This window comes from Rhea americana, unplaced genomic scaffold (genome assembly GCF_003343005.1).
Source record: "Rhea americana isolate MKP2758 unplaced genomic scaffold, rheAme1 scaffold_60, whole genome shotgun sequence".
In the NCBI taxonomy this organism is placed as follows: domain Eukaryota; kingdom Metazoa; phylum Chordata; class Aves; order Rheiformes; family Rheidae; genus Rhea; species Rhea americana.
Window position 1 is genome coordinate 3,321,517 of NW_028186757.1, and position 24,113 is coordinate 3,345,629.

At 34.8% G+C, this 24,113-nt stretch overlaps 1 protein-coding gene across 2 annotated transcripts in view; it reads left to right on the top strand.

Moving 5' to 3' along the window:
* FSTL5 (follistatin like 5) overlaps nt 1-24,113 on the top strand; it is a 305,635-nt gene that overhangs the window by 126,723 nt on the left and 154,799 nt on the right. The window lies entirely within an intron of this gene.

Sequence of the window (24,113 nt, forward strand, 5' to 3'; positions counted from 1 at the left end):
CAAATGGTAAAAATTTGGTTTAATTAAGAACAACTTAAAACAGGGCATGTAATGAAAAACACTAAATCAATAATTGTACAGAGACTTTTATAGCAGCTGTCCCTTAGCAACTGAATAGCAGTGATAATATTTAGCTCTTATAAAGTAATTTCCATTTTCAAAGTTCTGTGCTTAGTTAATAAAATTGGTAGAAGGGAAAATGACTCTCATCTAAAACTCTTCCATTACTTACAATCTTCTCTTAGGATTGAGTGAAAAATCCTTTATAAGGGAGAAGTGCTGCATTCCTATAGAAAAAACTGCCTGATCTTTTTACGGATTCTAAATACAAGAAGTAAATGGCCAAAACTCTCCTCCTAATCTGCCAGGACAGATATTTCAGAGTATKTATTTATTTATTTATTTATAGCATAGAGGTATAATCCAGAGTCTAGAAACTAAAGGCAACTTTCCTTTACATGTGTCACAACGAAATGTGTCTGACAAATGATTTAATTTCTCTCACCACTCAGACTCATGACACACACTTACTACTTGACCTGTTTATATAACTGAAGCAAAAGAGAGAGATACATTTAMGAGATCTCATGAGATCACCACTGACTCTAGAGAAAGTCAGTATAGAAGAGAACTAGTCTTTTGGACTTTTTGTAATTTTACTGTTAAGTAACAGTGGATTCTTTCAGAAACTCTTTTCATAGCTACTCAAAAATGTCTGCACTTAAGTAAAAATGAGATGCAACAAGGAAAGTGAAAACAAAGGACTGTAAAAATATTTACATARTTTAATAGGCATTCTTTTTTTCAGGTAGCATTTATTCTTCTGCATCGTATACTGAGTAGAAATGAAGGTGTTAAATTAATCCACTCTTGCAACTATCTGACGAAAGTAATTATCTGATGCTTACAAGCTGTTTCTAGAACAGATCTTTCCTAAGCTATGTTAAATTTTACTGTATCTGTATATGAGTATCAGATTAGGGTGGATCACTTCTTTAAACAGTGTAAATGTGGCTCAGCCAGAGCAAGTGGAGCAATGCAGCTTTCCTYTCAGGACGAGGCAACTCAAAGTATTACAACTAGCAAGCATTTTTTAAAAACAACCTGACTCAAAGAAAACAGTTTAGCTAGGATCACAAATTGAAGGAGGATCCTGCTTACAGACTACTCTAAGAAAATATTGATTTGCCATCTTACTTTGTGCATTAGCTGTATGTGTTGAAAGTGTGTGTATTAACTCTCTCTCTCTSTGCAGCCTATGTATAAAGCAGGCAAGATAGCGCACGCTTTCATTTTCTCCRGATGTAGCCTCTTTCTTTTTTTCCCCTTAGATACTGGCCATGGCTTCCACAGACTCTTGTGTCTGTCTTCTTGCTTTAYAGCAGCAAGATGAAACCCAGCTTGGTAAGGCTTTTGGAACCTGGGAGCCTGTCCTGCTGTGACCACTTCTAAGCTTGGCATGCCTTTACCAGGAGTGGCAGGCTAGCTATGTTGATCTGAGCTTGAGACAGTCATTTCTCTTCTCCAAATGTGGAAAACAAACAAACAAACAAACAAAAAAACTCTATTTTTGAACCTCAGGTGCCCAGGAATAATGTCTTTACCTGTTAGCAAGTAGATGTTTGCAGAGCTGCTCTCRGGTACTGTAGCTGATGACAATAAAATTGTCAAGGTATATTAGGGCAGTGAATCGGGCTTGTATCAATTCCTTTGAACACAGGTAWCTTACTGATATAAATTCCCTAAACATTAAGCTAGGAAGACATTCTGACTGTTACGAACTCAAAAAGTCTTTTCTAAGATTTATAAAGTTTTCTGTAAGTGATTTTTTGACACCAGATGAATAATCAGAAGAATAAGCTAATATTTAGCAAGGAGTTTGGTATAAAATCTTGACCTTCTGAATTACTCTCCCTTAGTTGACTTGTGACATGGTCCAAATCTGTTTTCCAATAGTTTTAATAGTAATTTCCAGACCTTGTGAAAGCCTGAATGATGTGAGTACATTATCTGTATCTGATCATAATTTCCTAATCACACTATATCAGATGTGAAATGTGAACATTAATACTTTGTAAATTGAATAGGATTTTTTTTTAGTGAAAATGAAGTCCATTTGTGCTAGAGAAGTGAGACAAATTAAAAGTTTATGGAAATTTAAGCCATTAGCTTTTATTTCCTCCCTACGTTGATGCATTTTTATTTGCAGTAATGGAGTTAATCAAATTATACAAAGATAGATCCATTAGAAACATAGATGTTCAACTTTCAGTAACTTATAATTAGATTTAAGTTATATTGGAGTATCAAATGGAAATATATGAGATCCTTAGCCAATATTTTGCAAGRTTTTATTTGGATATTTGGCATTGCTTGCAGTGTGATTTTCATCTCTGATTTGCTCTTGAAGATTTTTSTTTAAAAATTGTCTCTGAAGAACAACTTCTGCACTTCAATCCAACAGCAACTTGATGAAATATTAATCTGTGAAAAATATTGTGAACTTGCTTAGGCCTGAGATTATAAAACGGAACGCTGAAAACATCAGTTCACTCTCGTAGGTGATGCTGGCCAAATCGCTGTCTAGAAATCAGTGCGTTTTATCAGACTTGCTAGAGGGCAGATAGTATTCTCATATTTGGAGACCTGGCCTTTATTTCTGACTCTGTCACCATGCTGCTTGTTAGAGCTGGGAAGACCTGAAGATGAATAGTTCCTAGCAAGCCAGAGGCACAGAAGCTACTGAGCAAGTTAGGCACGCTTCCATTGGACCCCATGTGTGRTTACACTAGTTCACTGGGATTCTGCAAGCCTTTAGGGTTAGGGAAGTTAGTCTTCARCATCACAGCCTTGTTGGAAAATTCTTAGGTGGTTCCAGCCTTGATCATCTTTCTTATCTGTATTGAGATTTCCAAATGATTTTCTTGCTATAAATTGGAGTGGAATGGTAACTGTCCCCTCTGTGATGTGCTGTAAGATCTACTGATGAAAGATGTTATACAAAGTTAAAGATTTCCCATATGGCTGGAGCTGTGAAAAAACGTGTCCTTAGTGAGGAAGAGTATTATGCTTAGTAGTATTCATTTACCCTATCCAAATGCACTTTCTAAAAAGAAATAAAAAGAAACTTTCATTATATTTGAGCTTTTCTTAGCCAATGAAAAAACATTCGAGACAAAAAAAAAGAAAAATCTATAACATTGTAGGCAGTCGCTTAGTACATTACCTTTTCTAATTCTTCTATTATTGTGAATTATCTTATCTTGTGCTGACAGCTTATAGCCTATTTTTTACAATAAAAATCATCCTTGATACTAGTTCTTTTGTTCYATCAAAATGGATCTCAAAGAAGTATTCCTAGATATTCTTCTGTAAGCCAGTAGTTCTGTTCTTTTCAATTCTCTAAGTTATTGCTTTATTTTTTGATATTACACCACCTCTTGTCATGTAATTTTATTTTTGACATTTTGAAAGTATCAGTGGTAGCAGTTTAGGGGAAACAGCAATAGCAAAAGTGAGCAAAAAAATCTACAAAATCTTAAGCATTTTGTTGTGATTTAATCATGAACAGTTTGTAACTAAATCAGAATTCCCTGTTCCTTTCCCCATTTTCTAAACTGATTTTTTTTAGTTTTTATATGAATACTGATTCTTTTGTGGGAAATGTTATTGTTGAGGCTCTTCAGTTTTCTTATGAATGTGATCACACATAAAAGTCGTCATTGTATTTGTCCTCGTTGTATGCGTGCCTTACCCATGCTATTACCCACTGAGCCTTTACTTCAGTGTTGAGRCCTTTTTTAAAAAATATAAGAAAGACTCCTGAATTGACATTGAAAACAAACAGAAAAGCTAGCGTACTTTGTAATAGCTGTCTGATTCTTTTGGGGTTTCATAACAGATGTGGGGGAATCTTTTTCAAAGTAAAATGACACCTTTGCTAGGAATAAAACTGTCCGCCAATGCCCTTTATTTTCATAGCCATATGAGGAAGTCATATAAGATTATAACTTATTTTCCTGGCATCAGTGCATGCTTTTGGTAAACTTTGGAAGAACACTTACTTAAAGACCACCCTGCAAGCCAAAGGAGTGCTGTTACTTTAGATGCATGCRGTTTACTTTGTTAAGAAGCTGTGTACAAAGTAAATCATAAGCACCTGATTTTAATCCAGCATGAAGGCAGCTGTGGGCAATCATACAGCTTGTGTCTCTGAAATGTAACTGTGAAGAGTAATAGAAATACATAAACTGTAGCAAAAGTGCTTTGTGAGGGTTTTTTTTTTTTTTTTTTTTTTTGCTTCCCCTCCACCTTTTTTTCGGTGTATGTTGTGTTCTTAGTTAACACAAACCAAATCTATTAGATTTCCAGAGTATCTTTTTTTCCCTCTATGGGATGTCATACCTGACGTAACGGGAGTAAATTCCTTAATCTGTCTTAAAGATCTATGAGMCACCTCAAAATTTATCAACAGAGTTGTTAATAACTGTTAACCTGTGGTGAAAGGACCATGTATCTCTGTTGCTCACCTGAACCTATGCAGTTCCTATCCATTTCACAGCCTATCGGTTTGTCAGAAGTTTGACATTTATCTATCAAAGAAAACAGTATATTGTATAACAAACTTGGTTCAAGATCTGTGATTCTTTTCCAACTTGTCTGTACAAACAGTAGTTGCAATGGCTGGAGTTCCTTGTCGGTATGCAGGTGACATACATTTTTTTTTCTTCTGTGTAAAAGATTGGATGAGGTTAGCTCAATTTCACTGAAACTGGCTCAGTCTGAACTTAACTGAATCATGCATGAGGTGATGGTAAAAGAGAGAATTTTTCAAGCCACTGAGAAAGTTAATGTGATGGGTAGGATTATAAAACTATGTAGCTATGGAATGATGCAGGACTCGCCAGAGGTGTTGCTATTTGAGGAGCAGGAATCAATGAATAATACTGTCGTCTTTTGATACGTCTTAATTTAAGAGGTTACCTAAGGTTTAGGTACCACATTCTGGAATATGACAATATTGTGAAACCTGAGTATAYGCTAAACTCCAGATTCAGTGTTTGGCTTTAGTAAATTCTACATCCTTGATCTGTAACAGACTACCTGATGATCTCAGGTGAGCAAAATTAACAATTATCCTCCAGCAAAAAGTAATTTAGAAGGAACTCTGTGGAAATCGTATCGGTGCGGGAAATGATTTTCTTTGGAGGCCTCTGTTCAAGAGCATAAATTGAATTCTGTCGGGAAGCTTTGCTATATTCTGCTTCAGTACTGCACACTTTTCTTGAGCATTGCTTTCTCTAACAGCAGATACATATGTACAACAGAAGACATACTGGCTTTAACAACGCCTCTGCTGCACACATGCTAATGAAGTATAACATTGCTCTGCACGTGCCCTCTGACAAGAGGATGTGTGCACAAGAAGGTGAATGTCATGTAATTTCCATTACTTAATGCACATCCCAAAAAGCAATCTGACAGTTTTCTGATGAGCTCYGTAAAAATTATCTTAGGGGAAAAAAATCAGTTTAAAATTGCATAAGCAGGTTCTGATTTCCTTAAGTTATTGCTGATCAGAGTTTTGCTCCATATGCTTTTAATGATGCAAGAGTTAACTAGAGTTAAAAAAAAAAAAAAGTATATGTTTTTACCATTAAAAGAAATGATATTCAGGATTGAAGTGCCCCTTTTTCTCCATAAATTATATGATTTTAGTTATATGGCTGAGTTTGAGTCTAGTGTTCTGCCATCTGTCTTTCAAAACGCTGTAGTGTGTCAATGAAAAAAAAAAAATCCTTGGTCCCTCCTTGTAAACAAAATCTGTTGTTGGTTCTTGCCTGAGTACTATTTCCTAAGCCTTTGCAATATGTCTTGGCACTATAGTCAGTCTGAGATATCCTCTCACCACATGATAACCTAATGATAAGAGCTGATGAAATTCAAAATGATGTTCTTACAGCACACCTGCTAATGCACAGGGACATTGACTGCAGTGGGGCTTTTGTATGCCAAGTGTTTAGTGAACCAGTAGCTAGCTTAAAGAAACATGTCAAGGATAACAAATTTAAAGTTTAGTTTATTCTAAAGCCACATTTGTGGAATTTTAAAKAATCCATTTCTATCTTGGGTTGTTGTGATCTTAATCCTGAAGGTATCACGTCACACCTTGAAGAACTGAAAAAGAGAAAGGGTGCATGATAAAGGTGAACGAATATGTTTGCATCTAACTCTCATCGTGGAGTTACTTTAGTAAAATAGAACTTTGCTGAATCCTGATTTATACTGAAAAGCAAACAAACCCTGAGGGTAGGTGGTCTCTTTCTGGTTCCCTGCTGAGTTTTCAGTATCAGAGTCTAGGATAGCAGTCTGATGTTACCCAATTGTAATTAATTTTGCAAATCGTTATATTTTATCATCTTTCTATGAGGTATTTATAGTAATGGAGCCATCATAAACTTAGGTTTAAAAGTGTAGAATGTTGTTTTAGTATTATCCTTTCTATTTTATTTCCTTTTCTATCCTTTTCTATATAGGGTATGAAGGTGGAGGCATGCACACTAAGGTCCTAGTTCAGCAGTGTAGTCAGGCATGTATTTGCCTATCCATATCCAGCATGTCACTTAGATGAAGATCTGTTGTCTTTAAGGGAATTACGTGCTAGGATTTCAAGGATTTCTACTCTTTTGAAATTTGGTGAAGATGTGTGTTTTTCTGCTTCTTGAGAGTGTTATTTTATATTTTGTAGTACATGATTTTATTAGTAAATAGAAGCTGATAAATTTTTACTTGAATCTTTCAGAATATGTTTTCCAGAGGAAAGAAGTATTTATAATTAACAGGACAACRTGTGATACCATATGTGTAATCACACTTTGTAAAACCCTTACTTGGTGTTGGACCCTAGTTGTAAAATTTGTAAGTGCAGTCAGATTTTAAATCATTTCAGGCTATATTATTTTGATAGGGTTGATTTGTTTAATGTGAAAGGTGAAAAACTCTGTGACACAGGAACATTGGAGGGGGAGGGGGGAAAAAAAAAAAGTAAAAGCCAGGAACTTTGTTCTAACCGAACAACATACTGCTGGAAGCCCACTGAGATCATTAAAATTACTTCTAGAAACACTACTCCCTGATCTGTGTTAACTAACGTAAGCAGCTAGCTATCTTTTAAAGTGCTGAATACCTAAAATCCAAACAAAAAGACTATTCAAACAGTAATTTAACATACTCTCTTACTTGCACTTGGTCAAGGGCATCATTATTATTAACATTTTGGTTTGTTGGGTTTGTGAATGTTTTTGTTAACCTTCTTTTGAAGTTATTTTCTGAGTTTTGCAATAGCCAAGAGAATTACTTTAAGAAAATTATGGAAAATTCCARTATCCTGATGGGGTATTTCAGAGTGGGAGCATCTGTTCAGGTCTACTGCTTAATAATTTTACTTTCAATTGGCTTATAGTTTCAAACACATTTACTGACTTTTTCTATGTTTTTTTTTAAAAAAAATACTAAAAATATTAATTTATATATTTAGTGACAACCTGATAAATACACTCAAATTATATGCTTAAACTTCCAAATATTATTTACCTTAATAAAATCAATATTATAATCTAGCATAATGTACTATAATGTATACAATATATTGTTCTATTTTTTGCTCTGGGTCTGCATAACATATGTTAAAGCTTCAGCATTGGTAGTTTTAGATACTAAATTAGGATTGTGGAAAAGGTGAGGAAAAAGAGAAGAGGAAAATCTRCTGGCTTTTAGGAATGCCRYGGGCCCATTAAAAAAGGATGGCAGMTTTAGCATTCAAAAACAAAAGCCATCCTATGTCTACAACATCTGAACTGAAGAATGAGCTGTTTCTTTACTAACTAAAATCAAGTTTTTTAAATTCCTTTGAGACGACATTTGCTTTGCCTTGTGGAAAATATTTGACTGCGGGATTTTACACCAGAGGATTAGGTAAAGATCAAGGTGGACTGAAAATCAGCACACCCCGCCCCCCCAACACACACTCTTCACTCATTTTCTGCAGAATTAAACACATTGAAATTTTGCATGTTCTCAACCGYATAGATATCTTCATTATAAATGAAACCAGAGTACAGGTGAGAAAGTTCTAATACCTTCCCTTATTTTTTTTTGTCTAGTGTCAGTTTATTTCTAATATTTTAAAAATAAGTAAATTCTATGTAGAAGAAATTTGAGAAATTTAATAAAAATACTTGTTTTAAYACAAAGCAATACATATGTGTAATTAGTTGGACAACACTGTAAATTACAGGACGATGTTAAGTGTACATTCTAGAAACAACATATGAAAACAAGTAAAGGAATTCTAGGAACTCCTGATGTTTTCTTGTGTACTCTGTTTGGAAACATTTATCTCTCTCATGTCACCTCTCATCAAAATCTCCTCAGAATGCATTTCCAGCTGGACTAATTATCTCTGGCTGTAATGTTTCCAGTATTTTGCCAATCTCACTTTTCATTCTGAATTAGTCTAATTTAAACATTGAGGAGATAATAACTAATACAGGTATATRTAATTGCTCTATGTCCAGCAAGTCCTACCCACAGTCAGGACAGCAATGCCTGTCTGTATTAAATGTTCTTTATGATGGATAAAATGAGCATTTATTGACTACTGTAAATACTGAGAAYCACAAGATATGTGGGACTCAAATACAGAACACTATATTTTTATTAAACTATATAATAYTATTTTTATTAAATGTTTTATTCCAATCGAAGCTTTTTTAAAAAAATGTATGCTAACACACAGCTAATACAAAATCCTTTTACTTCCTTAGTAGTGTCAGCATTCATGGAACAGATATATGTAGAGCAAGCACCTAATGTCAGTTGGATTCTGGGTGCTTCAGATTTGAGGAAGCCTAAACAGCTGCACGATTGGAAGCTTCTTCTGTAACTTTCTGCTCCAGGGGCTTTAAAATCATGTAAATAGTGAAACCTGTAAAATGTGTGTGCGTGTGCATGTGTATATGCATGCACACGTGCATGTGCACATTTATTCCTGAGTTTAAGAGATTTTTAAAAAAGTAAATCTTACTAATTAAAGACGAAGATATGAGGAAGGTCCGCAYTGATATTCAAAATGATGTTCTTCCAATACACTTTAACTACCCTGAGCAGTTTTAACAGGCTGGATTGTTGCATTAACTTTTTGATTCAAAATTGCAGCTGATCTCTTAACAGCTGAGCATTGCAACAATATTGTCACACCTCCACCATTTTAGGGGTGSTGCAGTAATCTAGCTTTGAACCATTCTGTCTTTCCAGAAAAATGSAGACAACTACTTACAAAGTGAGAAGATAATCATGGTTTAAAATAAATAGTCTTTTAAGAATGCATGTAAGATTTCTGGCACTACAAAGAAGCAACCTCAACTCCACATGGTATCCAGTTTCTTAAACTTAGAAAGAAGCGTGTCTCTGGAAAAGAGGATTTCTGTTATTTTATCTTAGCTGAAATTGTAGCTTTAGATCCTATTTTCTTGGGGAATGGCAGTCTATATGTTTCTCCACTCTACAGAAAGGTATGCAGTTCTTCATACAGAAACATTTTTTTGCCTTTATTTTAATGATATTAACAAGATTCAAAAAAAAAAAAATAGCAGGTTTATTTGAGAGCTTTCAGGACTAAATTATAATATTTGAAATTTTTTTTTTTTTTTTTTTGGTTACCTTTAGGCATGCAAACCTGTAGTAATTATCTGAGAGCTCCAATATTACTGCATAATTGTGTTATTAAAACTACTAAATATATTCAAGCAAATAGTGAAATATGCTATGACCTATTCCAGCATTTTTATTCCATCTTGCCAAGATACAAAGGAGCATTGCTGATTATCACTTTGCAGTTACTAGTATTGACAAAGCTGGTTGTTTTTTCTCTAAAATTTTGTGGTCTGTTGTATGGTTTTATATAAATACATTGCATATGTTTGTCCAAAGGGAGATAGAAAGGTAGAAATACTGTAGGTGGGTGAGTGGATTTCTTTTTTTCTTTTCTTTTTTTTTTCTTTTTTGATTACTGAGTGTATTGGCATGCGTATGCAGGTGGCAATATGTGAATGCAGGGCAATAACCATTATATTCATATACTTTACCATTTAGGGAGCACAGATGTTAACTATATAACAACAAGGTGTTTTTTATTTTAACAGACCTGCTGTTAAGTCCACCTGCTTTTGCAGTAGCCAAATATRTCCTTGCTTCTTTGGAATATATGAGACTTATTCCTGGAAACTGGAACTTCTAACTGTGTTGCACAATAACTGTTGTATTAATACTGTTTCTGAACTTGTTATATACCATCTTAAGTGAGGAAATTTGTTTTGTGTGTTCTTCACAAGATATTTGAATTTCTGACATTTTAGTCCTAAAGAATATGTTCCTTGCTGCCATAGATGGATGTATCTAACATACATTTGGAATAATAGACCATTTGCTCTAACTCTTTAAGGGTCTTGCTCCTTCTGTTATATGTAAGTGTAAATTACTATCTTGGCTAACAAATACTCAGTTTAAATGATCAAGAATGTACTGGTAAGGCCACTTTTATCCATTCATATGTCCTAAATGATACCAGTATACAGAATACAGTTGGATCCATAAGTTCTTACAACTGTAATTTTAGTGACTAAAAGATCTTAGCTCCTGGAGGACAAGCAGGAAGCTGAAGCTGAACGACGAGACAAAAGTCAGAACTTTGGGGGGTGGGGGGGGGAAGCTTTTGTAGAATTACCCATTTTTGTAATGTCTCTGTTCATCAAACATTTCCTGTCCTTGAGTTAATAAGACCTCGGGGCACTTATGGAATCCTCAGTGATACTATTGCCCAAGTACTTATGTCTGCTTAAATTAAAAAGAAGAAAAAAAATCCACCTGGAGCTAGCTAGAAGATGATGTCTTGTAATATGTGGCTCCAAACTTGATGATCCATAAATGACCAAAGTTCAAGTATTGATAACTGTTCATAGAAAGAAGATTCAACTCTGAGAAATACTTCAGTATGTTTATAATTCAGTAGCCTGGTTAATAACAAAAGCCAGCGCACCGCAGCCCCTTCCTTGCTGTACTGTGCTCGCTGCACCAGCTCSCTGCTTGAATACCGATTGGAATTCAAGGTCTCGGCTCTAATCGTCAAAACCATCCGCAGGGCTCATCCAAGTGAGAGCGAGTGTCTCTTGATCTGTGCCYGGCCTCCTCCCATAAGAGCTGTGTTCTTCTGGAACAGCAAAACTCTCGGGCACGTCCCTGAGCACCGTCAGTCAGCCCAGAGCTATTCCGTCACTTCTGCTATAAGGGAAAAATGCAAAAAGGGAGGATACTAATACTGTCAGCATTGTTAAGCAGGAACATCTCATAGTATAAGTTAATAAGCCGTTTGGATACCACAGTATGGCAGAAGTACATAGGTATTTTTTCCTGACAACTTAAACAGATCCTTCCCATCTGCTCACTTTTACTTTAGTATTGCTTTCACTTTTCCAAATCGTAAGTAAAAATTACAGAGTGTRTGTCCTTACTATTGATCCTGAAGGGTTTTCAGTTGGTGGATTTCATGACAAAGCTTTTGAAGATAGTTACTTCAAATTTTTAAAAATTTCTTCCTAGAAAACATACACATTTCAAGYAACACATCACAGAATCTAAACTGTCAAAATTACTTGACTAGGAAAGTGGAGCTGGTCTCTCCAGATGTTAAAGGCATATGCAGGTCTCACGGGGGTACCAGCACGGCTATTGTCAGGGTATAATCAATGCATTAATTTTGTTGGTTCCATTGCTAAGGCTCAGCCATCTAGACCTAATGAAAAAAAACTAATATTTTCTTGGACTTCAGAGCAAAATGTTTTCTTCTCTCTGGAAAGCTTKTTTCCTATATCTTTGCAGCATACAACTCGCTAGAGTAATTGATACAATTTTCAGAAAGAGACGGCAGTTCCTAAACTGGAAATCACATCTAGTTTTCTCTTTTGCCTTATCTGTTGCTTTTTTATTTCTCTGCAGGTCCATAGTGACACTGACATTAGTTTCCAACAGTGCAAACACACTTGGTTTTTTCTATTGTTGTTGTTGAATAAAATGTCAGCAGGTGACAATCCATAATTTGCTGGTAGCATTCTGTAGTTTAATAGTCCTGAATCCTGAAGAGAGTGATTTCTTATCCTTTTCAGCAGGTGACAAAGTATTAAATAAATACCTGTGGGTGAAAATAATCTTGGAGAACTAGGAGTGAGAGGTCTTTTTTTGTGTGTGTGTGTGKGGGGGGGGTAATAAGTAGTCTGATTTAATCTAAATGTGTGATCCGGTTACCAAAGAGGAGGCCAGTTAGCTGACTGTGTTACCGTTACGCTGTAGTGACATCCCCAGGCGCTTTGTGAGGGGATGAGGGAAGAGGTTAGCAATCTCCTCCCTACTGTACGCTTTGAGGCTCGTGCCCAGTAACCCATGTGTAGTGTATGCCTTCCAGTTGTATCACTGCTGGTGTCTTGGGAACCATACTGGCTCACACTCTTGAGTTTAGCTCAGTTATCTACTGGCTGGTGGTTTGCTTATGCTCTGCTTCAGTGTCTTCCATTCTCACTCAATAAAACTTTTCTTACCATTTTTGTCCATTCTGAAGCCTTCTAACTCAGGCGAAGTGATTTAATAGGTTGCTGCTCTTTTATTTATTTTGTTTCCAGATACTAGATATTATCCTAGCTTGTAACATTCAACACAGTGACCTACTGCAGCAAGTTTTGTGTTCTCTGACACTGAGTTCTGTACGTCTATCTTACGGCGTTCTTCTGGTAGGCTTTTGAATTCTCTATTACAACTCAATCATCTTTGAGATTACCTTGTTCTGGCGAAGTCTCAGTGCTTCATGAGGAGTTAAATCATGCTATTGCAATGATCTAACTGTTTTGTCCTAGCTGCTTGCCAATCTTTTGATGAGGGGTTACTTATTTCCTTCTGCGATCCAATGAATAGCATATTGCTCCCGTAATGTGGGTCTTGTAGTTGTGAAGAATTTTCTTTTGTTTTGATACTGTCTCAAGATTTTATTGTAGTTAGTGATTCAAAGTCTCTGTCTCTTCTTTCAACAGTGCTATTTAACTTCATCTATATAGTTAATAGAAATRGATTAAAATAGCAATTCCTTTATAACATGCAAATGTTTGAAATCAGGCTGCCGTTTGATGTCTCTGTCTGACATCCATCTGGGCAGGTGTAGAGAGCGTTACTGACCAAGTCATCTCCATCTGTYGTCCTTAATTCCAGAGATTTAACTCTGGAATTCTATTTGGAGCAAATTCCGTGGTCAAAAAAGRTGATCAGAAGGATGAAACTGCTTCCATGAGAAACTGAGCCATGAGAAACAACTGAGCCAGGCTAGAGGTTAGTACCACAGGAAGAAAGTGCGGTGGTCACCTCTGGGTTGGAGAGAGAGAGAAAAAAAAAACCCAGTAGGTTGGAGATAGTATGTTCCTTCTTCCCCGATGCATGTAAATCCCTTAGGGCAGCTGAAGTACCAAAACCTAGATTRCTAACTCTTCCATCCAGATACATTTTTGAGCTAATCCATCTACTCTCATCTTGAATTTCAAGCCAAAGGTTTGACTTATGAAGAACCTGTTTACTTGCTATTCATTGCTACTAAGTTTTCATTGGACTAAAAGAACTTTGACYTTTTTCTCCTTTTTGCAACACAGATTCCTCTCAGACAATGCAAAATGTTCTATAGAAACACTGTAGACCCTGTTTAATTCTAGTAATAAAGATCAAGGGAGGAGGAGMAGGACATTACTTAGCATAGTGGGGAGAATATAAAATAGTAGAGAGATGAAGAATAAAAAAAAAATGAAAWTTTTTTCAGTAGTTTTGGAGGTGCTGAAAAAGGTTCAAAGAATATTGCTGTGCCTGTAGAAATGTGTACTGAGTAATTTTGTTGAGGATTCAGTACAAAATAGTTATTGCATTTTCCCCATAAATAATGTTGTGTTTCTTTCTTGAAATATGTAAGTACCCTCTGTACCTCTTATTATATAGGCTTCAGTGAAAACAGTTGCTTACATTGAAGTTKTTTTTAGCAATTTTTAAACAATTACAATTAATTATGATAGGTGGTTTATTTATAAGCTTAAATAATATAGATTAAGTAGCCTATTTTTGCCACTTAGACATTAAATAGAGATTTTTGCGGCATGGTTTCATAAAACTCATCCAACTTTTGTGGTTTGTGTTTATTTCCTTCTTATAAACTTTAAAAATTTGGTAAAACTTTTACTTCACTTTTTTTTTTTTAAGTTTACTTTAGTAAAAGTACTCGAGTGAGTATTTTTAGTTCCTCATGTCATTGTCATATGTCTCTTTAGTCCAGTCTTCAAGATTGACTGGTCTATTTATAAACTAATCTACCTAATTCRTCTGCTGACTTGCTCTATTCAAAACTTTTTTCAAATCAATATATGTGCCAATCATACCTCTTTCAAAATTGTTTGTGTCTAAATGACATAAAATTTGACCTTTAGTTTATATATATTTTGTGTTTTAGTCCTCCTAATAAAAAAATAAACAAACAATAGAGACCCCTACCTCCAGTGTTTGGTACTTTCAGAAAAATCTTACTGTGTGGAAGGAAGAAAAATGCTGTGTTTCTGGTTTTGGCATAAGCGCAATTTAATGTATTAATCATACTTTGTCGTACTTTATAACTATTTTAACTATTTTACACAAATATTTTTAAACATAGATAGTCAACTGAGAAAAGAGATTTTTCTTGATTTTTACAATCAATTATGATAGTAAAAATTCATAAGAATATGAACACTRATTTCCAAAAGTGAAATCACAGACGTATTCAGGATGATACTCTTTGAGAAAATACATTTGTAGCAATATGAATAATTTAAGTTTTCATCCTGCAAACTTATTAAAAGTTCATTAAGCCATAAGATTTGAACTGCTTTACTTCCCATTTTCTTTATTTTAAAGCTTTGAAGTCCATAGTAAGAAAAATTGAATGTCGATAGATTCATTTTAGCTGTAATTAGAATATAGCAAAAAGGTACAAAATCTTTCAGTAAAACCTTTAAAGGTGTTAGAATTCAATTGGACTTGAGATAAGGATTATGCATTCCCACACAGGATGGTGTGAACCACAGTTTGAAATTTTCTAGCTATAGATTTCCCAGACCTGTTCTGCAGATCACTTTCAAATATTCTACAGGCTAACAGGATGTGCAAGGCAGCTTTGAGAACTACCACCAGTAAGCTCATGTAAAATTTGAGTCCACTAATTTAGTTTTATCAGTTGAGCTATTAAGAAGCTTCAGCTTAATTTTTTAATTTTTTTGGGGGGGGAGGGGAGGAATTTTTTTTTTTTTTGGTTTAACTTACTAAATTTTAGAGAGTTCATTCAAACATGTGGTTTCTACCCAAGGTAAAAATTCTTTGTGTGTGTGTATATGTATATATGTGTGTGTGTATGTATAATACAGGTATAATGCATGTGTGTATGTATGTATAATGTATGTGTACATATATATATATGTATATATATATTATATGTGTGTGTGTTAAATTGAACAGGGTTGTGTTTTCTGTCAGTTTAATTGCCTATTCATCAACCTATTACAATTCTTTTGGCTCCTATTACCTATGCTAAGAATTGAACTCTTAGGCTATAGTTTTTTTTTTTTTCTACTTGAGCCTGAGTTCTCTTAGCTGTATTTCTGAAGTTACCAAAAATGTTGGTGAGATAGTAGCTTGAAGTGACCAGATTTTAGTGTAAGAGACTTTTGAATGGAATAAATGAGAAATACTGGTTCTCAGTGTTAAGAAAACAAAAAGAATCAGGCACCCTAAAGTACATCTGTTGTATTTTTGGCAGCCCATTAATGTTGTTTGCACTATGGAACGTATAAAAATTTAAGGACAAACCATGATATGGTCATCAGTGTCCTACCCCCAGTTGTTGCCTATGGACAAGCAAGGTTGGGACTGTCCAGATGACCATCGTACATTCCTTCTGCTTTGTGTCATAAATGGCAAAACAATTTTGGAAGGAATAACACTTGATTATATTCAGTCTTATTTTGCTATTCGTGAAGGGCTAGGGTAAATAAAAAGAAGAGAAAGAGTGACAAAGTAACAATTGCTGTCCAGTATAATCCACTGTATTCTGTCTCCTAAAAGCTGTTAGATGTTTAAAAAACAAAACAAAAAGAACTTTTAGCTGTTCCTTTAGAAGCAGTTGTCTGCTAGAAACAGCATTTACAGTGCGTGTGCAGTTTGTTTATGGTGTCTGAGATGGCTTTATTTAAAATTCCTAATTAACTGCAACGGGGCAACATTTGTAGGCTAAACATACAAAACAGTTGCTTGACAGAATAAAATTGCTGTAATTTTAAATTCAGTGTAATTTGGATACATGTTCACGAGTGTTCTTATTTTTAATGACTTAGTCATTAACTCTTCCACCTACAAATGCTTCTCTTCTTTTAGCAGTATTGTCAGTGAATGAACTGGTCAAGTCCTATTTTTAATGGATGTATGGGGGGTCATGTCCTTTAATTTACTTATGGTATAGCCATTCAATTTGTTAAAGTATCTGAATTACATTATTGAAGAAAATCGGTCTAGAGTACAAATTACATCTGAAATTAGAGACGACCGCTTTCAAAATTGTAGTGGTTTGTCAAAATGTAGTGGTCTGCCAGCAAATCRCAAAATCCATGTAGAGTTTCTTCAACTTTTGAATGGAATTGGATACAATTGGTAATGTATGTATTTTTCATACAAGTATAATCATAATTTCAGCTACAATGAATATTTTTGGCAACAACTTTGCTTGAAAAATTTCCTGTTATTTTACTGCAAATATACTGTAAAACGAGTTAAAAATGATTACAGGTCATTTTAAGATTAATTTTGCAATTTTTCTTGAGTGAAGTTGATTAAAAAATACTTGACACAAATTCTAGAATATGCAAAACTGATTAAGATTCACTAGCATGTTAAAATCACAATTTATGTTGTTATTGTCTAGATAGAACTTGAATGGCTGATGGTTGTAATAATATGTTTACTGTTCRCATAGGTTTTGTTTCTTTGGTTTTTAGTGAAGAAATATGTTTCACATAAGTCACTCATGCAATACGCAAATAGAAAAATCAAAGAAAAGCAATACAAACCAGTGCCCCCAAACCATCATCTTAACTTGTTTCTCATTGTGCTTTTTAGAATGAACTGGAATATAAAATCAGACAAATTCCAAGATAACTTGTATTAATATATAAACATTGGTTTAATATGATAATGCTTTGAGAAAAAGACATTTTAAAATTAATTTATTCTCTTACGAGAAGTTGGAGTTAATTCTATGGCTAGTTTCTTTCAAACAGCAATGTAAAGTAGAGGATTTTTTTCTCAAGTAATGTAAACATTTAACAGAACAAATGGTTGTTATTTTAATGTAAAACTTTTGAGGTTTCAGGGTTTGTAACTTAATATTGCATTAGGTTACCAAAGACCTTTACAGATTAAGAAAAGTATTTATGGTGAGACTMATTTAAATTAAATAGGTTTTTTAGCATAAATAGTCTTTAGCATAAATAATCGTTGTCTAAAACCTAAGTACATTTTCTAGGTAATAATAGAATATTATGAGTACGTAAAAAAGTTATTAAAGAAATAAACTGCTGAACTCTCTACTACAATTTGTGTTTCAGTCTTAGTGTAAAACTTCTGTTCTTTAGAACTAGGAATCTTGTTCTCTATTTCCATGCCTATATAGAGTTAAAATCTCATATTCTTTTGGTCCTATCTTTGCAAACATGTAGCTTCTGGAATAAGCAACACTCCTGTGTAAGCTCAAATACTGGGCTAGACATTTTCTTCTAAAATAATATCCATCTTCGATAGAAATGCTGATCTGATTATTCTAGCAACCCATGTTTTGGYGTTTGTTAGAAATAGGATGTGGCTGTGAATAATCCTCATATTGTAGCTCCCCAGAAGGAAGCAGCAGCAAGAAACTCTTAGCAGCTGGGAAAATATGAGCTTATGGAGAGCACTACATACTTACATGGCTAGGTGGTCTGCACACCACTCTGTCATTGGTGTTGACGGGGTTCACCGACTGATCTTGTTCTTCATGACTTCCCATAGATTTGCAGTTGCTGATGTACCTGAATCAAAGATTTGCAAAAGACATTGCAGGTTCAGCAGCAGCAATATGCCCATCTGGCATAGATTTGTATCCATCTGCTGATACCGAAAGTCAGGTGAGAGAAAGGGAGGGGAAGATGCCTCACTAGCTGCAGATACCAAGTCAGTTTCTTACATCTGTGAATAATAATTGATTCAGTAGGATGCTTACTAATATTAGTTCACACTTAGGGGAATGTGGTAACCTTGAAAGGAGGTGGACTAAAAAAGAACAACCTCAAACTGTACTGTTCGTGTCTTTTTTTTTTTCCCCCTTCACTTTTATCTTGCTCTCAAGGAACACAAAACAGTGGAGCCTGTCAGTAGGCATAGAGGAGTCTATAGCTTGTCAGAAGATGGGACTGCAGGATGCAGTTAAAGACCTTTGTAGACAGCTGTTATTTAAAGCTGAGCATAATGTATGTTATGGGTATTTACACTGTGCCTCTCCTCAAGAATGCTTGGCAGGTCTGCACTACGTATGGTGACCAAGAGATGATTTGAGTCTTAATATGATCATATCTGATAAATTAAAAACAAAATGTTTTGTTCCTTTTAACATCAAATTGAGCGGAATGCTMTTAATTTAGTTCAGAGTTAATGTTTTGTCCACTGCAAGAGGTTGAGTTTGCTCTTACTGTAATTTACGTAAGTCACACCTCCACAAAATCCTTCAGCCATCTGCCATCAGACAATAAATCCTTTTCTAATTTCCATTAATTCTTATTAGAAAGATTGAGGAAATCCACCCATCTGTTTGATAGAAGCATTATATTCATGGGGAAAACACATCAAGCCTTTTAGCACCATCCTTTCGAGGTGAGGGAAATGGAGGGTGGGTGATGATCTAGAACAACTGCARTAAGCAAAAGCATTGCAAGTATGCTGGTGAGAAACTTTGCATGCTGATTCACTGAGTAACTGGGAAACAAAATATGATAGTTGAACAATTCAGTGCTGATGTGTGATTGCATGGTCTCACTTGCTTTTAACRTTAATCATTAGTATGATTAATTCTGCTGTGATGAGTAAAACTACTTGTGCAACAGTCAAACTATCAAGGAAAATTTAGTGGTAAACAGATAGAATGGGGCAGGGGGAAGATAGCTGCAATCATGTTCTGTGATTTGCCTCTAGGATATAAATTCTTCAGAAATTACAACAATTATATTCAAGTGCAGCAAATTTTGTTAACGTTGAACAAATAATTGATAATATAAATAAATTGGACCTGATTGTAGTGTCAGATGAGAAAGGGACAATAGTAGAAACTGTATTTTTCTTGAAAGCTGCTATTTAAACGGTCAGTTCTTGTTGCTGACTAAATATTTTTGTTCTGACAAAATATTCACATCTAACAATATGCTAATACAAAAAAAAAATTATATTACATTATGCCTGGTGAAATTCTGCTTAGAGGACTAACTTTGGCAAAAAAGTCACTATTCATCTCTGTGATGAGAACTAGATTTGAAGGGAAAGTATAGACTACTGTCCCAGAAGATCACAACATGGCAGTGTATGTTGCTGATAAAAGAAAAAAAAAAATGTGAGAAGGTTCAAGGAACTACTGAATCATGTATTCGCTTGGGAACGTTAAATGGAGAATTTTCTGCTGTGAAGAGTTTCTGACTATGCTTCAGTGTTTTTGCTGAGATACTTATTGGACAGTTGGTCTATCTACAGAGAAAGTATAGAGTCCAATATCTGTAAGAAACTTTGCAGCAAACCAATGATGCATTCAGTTGCATTCGGTATGGTTTTATATATGTATTTTTCAATATATACATATTTTTAGGAGTATTCCATGTATATGCTCAAATATTAGAGGTCACAAATGGATGTGAATGGTGAGTGTTTTGGCCTCAGCAGTACCTGGTGGTAGTGTTTGTACTGATGCACAGATACAAAAGTCAATGTATGTCCCCACACCTTTCATTCTGTCTCTCAGTATGATTTAAAATATTAATTGAAATTAATCTGGTTTTTGAATCAGACTTACTAACCACCTCTTGCTCAACCTTTTCTACACTTGTTCTTACCATTATAATTTTCTTTTTTACATGTTTGGTTGCCTGGGAAGAAGGGGAGAAGGGAATGGAAGAAGAGGTTTGATAATTTATCTSTGACCTTCATAGCTCCTGAATTGCTTGAGCTGTAGGCCATAGCATATCTGGCACATATGGATGTGTRGATTTATTCTGTTGAGGATTATTCACTTTCTTTCTCTTGAGTCCATTAGAACTATCAGAAATTGGGAACCTACAGGATCATGCCCAGCAGGTTATAGATCAGTTTCTCAGCTCGTAGCCGRAATAGCTGCTCTCAGAACCCAAAATGGGACCAGCATAGTGGCTCATAACCACAGGGCTCCCACTATGAACCCAGAGGGATTGGCCTGAACCGACAAATGGCTGAGATGCCTTAGGTAGCAACAGTATCGGTGCTCATGCCATGGTTGTCACCATCTGCTCTCCTGAAGAATGTGACTTGGAAGAGTGATCTCAATTTTCTAACTTTTTAGTCTCATACCTCCTCTTAAATCTCTTCTGAAATAGATCTTGTCGTCCAATTCCTTTTTCTTCCAGTTCTTGGCAGCCTCTGAAGCCTTATGTCCTGCAATATCGTACTCAATGAACCAAAAATCAAGAAAAAGTAATAGATTACATGAGAAGGATGTCACTCTGAGATTGAGACTTGTTTAATATCTGAGACTGAGTCTGCCAAGATGCTTCAGGGACATCTCTGAAGTCTGGGCACTGGTCCAAGGACAGGAAGGCTGTTCCCACCCTTCTCAGGGTCAGATAGTTTTAACAGCATGAGCGCCTGTGCTCTTGGTGATATCTCTGGCACAGGTATTGATTTACTTGCATTAGAATTAAGGTCATTGAAGCAAAATGTCCTTTCCTTCATCACATCCTTTCTGTCCTACCTGGAATGTGTGAAAGTCAGTGGGCACCTCCCATGCTGTCCTCTCTTGRAACATACTGTACTCTAAAGATACCCAAATGACTTAAAGGCGGTTAAAAGAGTGCTTCAGGCTTTACCCTTTTAATATGAGAACTTAGCTGAAAAAATGAGTATCAGTCTAGACAAATAAGTATTTTGACATAACTGATTTCTTTAAATCCTTCCTCCTTATTCTTAAAGYCAAAAGGGCCTTCTGAAGGAAGCCCTTTCACATCCACGTCTCTCAGGAATTAATTGAAGTACTCTGTCTTAGGTAATAGTTTTATTATTATTATTMTTTAATAACCTATTTCTAACTTTAGAAGTATGTCATCTTGCAACGTTGTCACTTTTTTCAGTCACAACTTTGTGAAGCTGACTATGTATCAAATGCTAGATGTCAAATACAGTCCCAGGATTCCTGACCATTTCTCTCTGAAATTGAGAGGAATAACAGATTGCCCTGAAACTTCTTACAAATGAGGCAAAGTAGAATTGCCTGGAAAGCTCATAACGCATTTCAGTTGACCTACAAATTTTGCTGTAACATTCTTTTCACTTATGTCTATATCATGGCCCGTTGCTGTTTCTGTTTGCTTTCATGCAGCAGTGAATCCTTGCGGAATTAGCTGGGGCTGACGCAGCCTTTAATGAAGATCCTTAYTCAAAGGAACGACTCGAGATAATTTTGTGTGATTGTGCCATTTCTCRAAATCACTAAAAATTTGAGTTGTCRTGGTGACAGATCCAAGGAGGTTTGAAGAAAAAATAATTTATCAAAAACTGAATTCTTCAAGAAGTGTAGTCCACGTGCATACTGACTTCCCATTCTTTTCTATTTGGTGTGATGCAGCAATATTCAACACGCAGTTYGGGCACAAGGGAACGTGTTCCAACTTTAATGCACTGTGCTAGCCCATTTATTAAAGTTAAAAGAGGTCTGTTACCCTAACTCATCGTAGGAATCAAAAAGTTTTGCATCTTAGAAAACTCTGGTTGCTAGTGATTATTAATTTTTTTCAGACTTTAGAAAGATTCATTCTGCGTATTTGTGTTTTTGATTATTTTGATTATTGCTTCTAACAACAGAGCAGCTGATGTTAGTGAGGTGAAATAAGCTTATTTATTTGTAAAGGTGAAAACTTGTATCTAAACTTTGTTTATTGTATTTCCTGTTATTATATATAATGGGAGAGTAATGAACTTCTAGGAAGTAGTAAGTGAGAACTTGTTTCTGTTACTGTTTTTCTTAAAAATATTAATGAAATCTTCAAAACATGAAGAAACTATCCCCATAGTCATAACTCTGAAAAAAGGACTAGAGCTATGGCTTTTAACATCTTTACCTTGCTATAAATTGAGTATTATTTTATTTTTTTAAAGATAATTTGTGCACTTCCCTTTTTGGCTAAGGAAAATAGAAATGAGAAAAAATGACAGAGTTTCCTGAAGATTATTTTTGAGTGACTTTTTTTCTGGCAAAACTGCCTTATATTATTTAAGTTGGAGGAAAAGTAGGAAATCTTTTTTTTTTTTTTTTTTTTTTTCAGATGGTGGTGAACAGATGACACACAGGCTAAAAGGCTGGATCTGACTCATGGGCAAATTTAATCTTGCCAAGTTAATTTATGCAGTACTTTATGCAGTATCCCCCTGTTTTCTCAGGGCAAGAATAGTAATAACAATAAAAAGATAAAGATTTCTTGCCTTTACTGCATGAATGTTGTGGAAAGTGAAACCTGTTAATAAATGATAGAATTCAGTCACTGAGTTTGATGACAGACTAGGGTCTGGTGACTCACTAGTGCTATAAAGCTATGAAAATTAGGCAGTCTGAAAATAATTTTGGAAAAGCCTAAGGAAATATGAAGTTCTTTCCCATATTTTCTCATCTCCTTCCCTTAAGCCAAGGTCTAAAGGAAAATTTAGGTTAAACCTACTCAAATTTACAAATCAGTAAAATAAAAATGCAGTCCCTTCATACAGTGGCATACACCTCAGAAAAATATTTTTTTTCCAATTTATTTCTTTGTCTAAAGACTTCAGTCTTTAAAATCAGTTTTATCTACCTAAGGCTACTAGAGTTAGAGGTCTTCAAGCTGAATAGGAGTTTTTATTTAATTTTTATTTTATTAGTTTTCGAAAATATACTTGAGGTAGCAAAGTTTTAATTACAGAAGAAATAATAAAAAAAAAACCCACAATGCCAAAAAAAAAAAAAAAAACACTCCACTTTTAGAGTTATGGAGGATTTTCTTATATTAAATTCCAAGAGGATTTTTTCTTTTTTCACTATTTTTGAATACCTATAAAACAGATATTCAACCACAACAAGTTTCTATAATCTCTCAGTACYGTATTCAATAAACTATATTTGATGTCTTTATCATGAAATTACATCTAAAGTGATCCCATGAAGCACAGTTAACCAGATATTTAAATACAAGTAAACTTTAATATTACCAAGGAAAAAAWTTATTTAGTTAGATTATAAAAATAATGAACCAAAAATTAAGGAATTATTTCTCTTTTTATTGACAGGAAATAATCCAGACCTAGAATAAGGTTTTAAAAGTCTAAAAATTATGATAAGAATTGTTATATATATTCATAAATGGCCTTCAGGTCAGATATTGTAATTTGGCATGAGCCTGGCTTGATTCTGCATATGCTTTATCCTAAAATTTTACCTGAAATCAGAGACTTTTGCAGTAAAAAAGATGTGCTAACTCTTCCAGGAAAAGAAATATGATTGCAAAATCATTAAAACTTTCTAAATTGTAATTTCTTTCCATGTTTACTTTGAAAATTAGCTCTATTTGGTATATACCTTGACAGTAATATGTGAGACTCCATCAACAAAATTAACTCAATGATCAAATTACATATTAGAATCTGTTCTCTTTGCTTTAGATGAAAGATTATAT